Source organism: Elephas maximus, chromosome 17 (genome assembly GCF_024166365.1).
Source record: "Elephas maximus indicus isolate mEleMax1 chromosome 17, mEleMax1 primary haplotype, whole genome shotgun sequence".
NCBI classification, from domain to species: Eukaryota; Metazoa; Chordata; class Mammalia; order Proboscidea; family Elephantidae; genus Elephas; species Elephas maximus.
Genome location: NC_064835.1, coordinates 18,345,858 through 18,348,302, shown reverse-complemented (window position 1 = coordinate 18,348,302; position 2,445 = coordinate 18,345,858). Strand labels below are relative to the sequence as shown.

At 42.3% G+C, this 2,445-nt stretch overlaps 1 pseudogene; it reads right to left on the bottom strand.

The window, feature by feature from the left end:
- Positions 1-746: 746 nt before the first annotated feature.
- LOC126061014 (olfactory receptor 145-like) lies at positions 747-1,724 on the bottom strand (annotated as a pseudogene).
- Positions 1,725-2,445: the final 721 nt, after the last annotated feature.

The window sequence follows — 2,445 nt, the reverse complement described above, 5'->3', positions numbered from 1 at the left end:
TAAAGTATAAAGACAGGCAGATGAGAAGTTATGGTGCCCTGGGTCAATGTAGTGGCAATAAGGAGAGCAAAAATTGTTAGCACTTGATGAACTGACTGTGGAGGAAAATCAAAGAGAGAAGAGTCAAGGAAGACACTGGTTTGGAGTTTGAGCAGTTACATAGATGATGATGCCATTAGTGCGATCGAGTTCACAGCAAGAAAGTAAGCTTTGTGGGGTCGGTGGTGCTATGATAAGTTTAATTTTCACCTGTTAAATTCAGATGCTTCTGGAGAATTCAAATTAAAATTATACTATCAAAACATATAGGACTGGAGTTCCGACGTGAATGCTATCTTAAATTATCTATGAAGGAATCATTTCTGTAACCAGAATATTTAATAAACTAGTAAATCTAATTGAAAAAAAAATAGTATGAAAAATATCTCTCAAACTTAAGGGGGAATTACTGGGAAGGAAGAGGGAGGAGGGGACAGAAGAAAAAAAGAGAATGAAGGAATCAATTTCATAACTATTAGACCTCAATACTGTGCTATACACTTTTATTTGCACTAGTTTTTTCTTCCCAATAACTCCATGAAGTAATATTATGCCCCTATTTTGCAGAGCTTTCAACCCAGATAGGCTGATTCCCAATCCAATTTTCTATTGTAGCTCAATTCTTTCTGTATGAAGAACTCCGCAGTAAGGGGAAACAACCTAAAGAAAACCCTGTATTCTCTTACACTAATTAATACTGCTCCAGCTCAGGAAAATGTTTTTCTACTGAAACTTTTCTTCAGGGCAATTTTAATCTCCTTGTTCCTGAAGTTGTATATCAGCGGATCGAGCATGAACACCACAACGGTATACAATATGGAGGACACTTTACACTGGTCCATGGACAAAACAGAAGAAGGATGGAGGTACATGAATGCACCTGATCCAAAGAAAACAGAAACAACAATTGTATGTGAGCTACAAGTGCTGAAAGCTTTGGAACTTCCTTCCCTAGAGTGAATATGGGGGATGCTGGAGAGGATGTAAGCGTAAGAGACAGTGATGGTGAGGCTGGGCACACCAATATTAAAACCCACAAGGGCGAAAACCACCAGTTCATTGCTAAGAGTGCTGGTGCAAGAGAGCTCCAGGAGGGGGAGGATGTCACACATGTAGTGGTTGATTGTGTTGGCATCACAGAAGGTCAGCCTCAGCATGCAACCCGTGTGAGCCCAGGCACCAACAAATGCCCCCACATACACAATCACAGCCAGTAGAGAACAGGTTTGAGGGGACATGGTGACCGTGTACAGCAGAGGCTTGCAGATGGCCACATAGTGATCATAGGCCATCACTGTCAACACATAGCACTCTGCACTCACAAAGCAGCAGTAGAAAAAGAGCTGAGTCATGCATCCTGCTTAGGAAATGAGGTTCATCTTCGACACAAAGTTTACCAGCAGTTTTGGGGTGATGACAGAAGAGTAACAGAAATCAGTAGAGGATAAATTAAGGAGGAAATAATACATAGGGGTATGAAGTTGAACATTCAGGCCAATTAGAGTGATAAATCCCAGGTTACCTGCCACAGTGACAATGTAGATTCCTAGGAAGAGGAAGAAGAGGGGGAATTGGATCTTTGGATATTCTGTTAAACCTACAAGTAAAAACTCAGTCACTAAGGACCTGTTTCCAATATCCGTTCTCTTCCAGTGGGATCTGTGAAAACAGGAGAGTAGAGTCATATTTGGGGTAGAACCCAGATTTCCCATACAATTCCAAATCCAGCCCCTTCCTGGAACTGAGAAACCCAGGCTCTTCTCTGGTTTAACCATGACAAAGAGCTGGCCCAGGCTTCCAAAGACAAGAAGGACAGGCACATGGCTGCTTAAGCACAGTGATAGGAAATACTGGGAGAAGTGAGTCAAGAGGCGAACAAGTTCAGTGAGGTCTCATCTTTTCTCTGCCTCAGTTTGTCACTAATGCCTTCTATTCCCTCCCTAGCCCCAATTTATATTTGTCACTCTTTACTCAGGATCCCTGGTGCACGTGTATAAGTGTTTGGCCGCTAACTGAAAGGTCAGATGTTTGAACCCACCAGCCACTCTCTAGGAGAAAAGACCATAAAGATTATAGCCTAGGAACCCTTATGGGGAAGTTCTACTCTGTTTTATAGAAGTCACCATGAATTGGAATAGACTCAATAGCACACAACAACAATACTCTTACTCACCAAACTTCAGCTACCCTGTCCTGACAACCAGTCCACACTAGACACTGCAGAAGTTGACCAGGAGCACTCTACAGCCATCACAGATTTAGGGAAAGTTAGAGTTAGAAGTCCCACCATAGCACAAACACTACCAACTGAAAGTTTGGTGGTTTGAATGAGCTCTGAGGTGCCTCTGAAGAAAGGCCTGGTGATCTGCTTCCAAAAGTTCACAGTCTTGAAAACCTTATGGACTA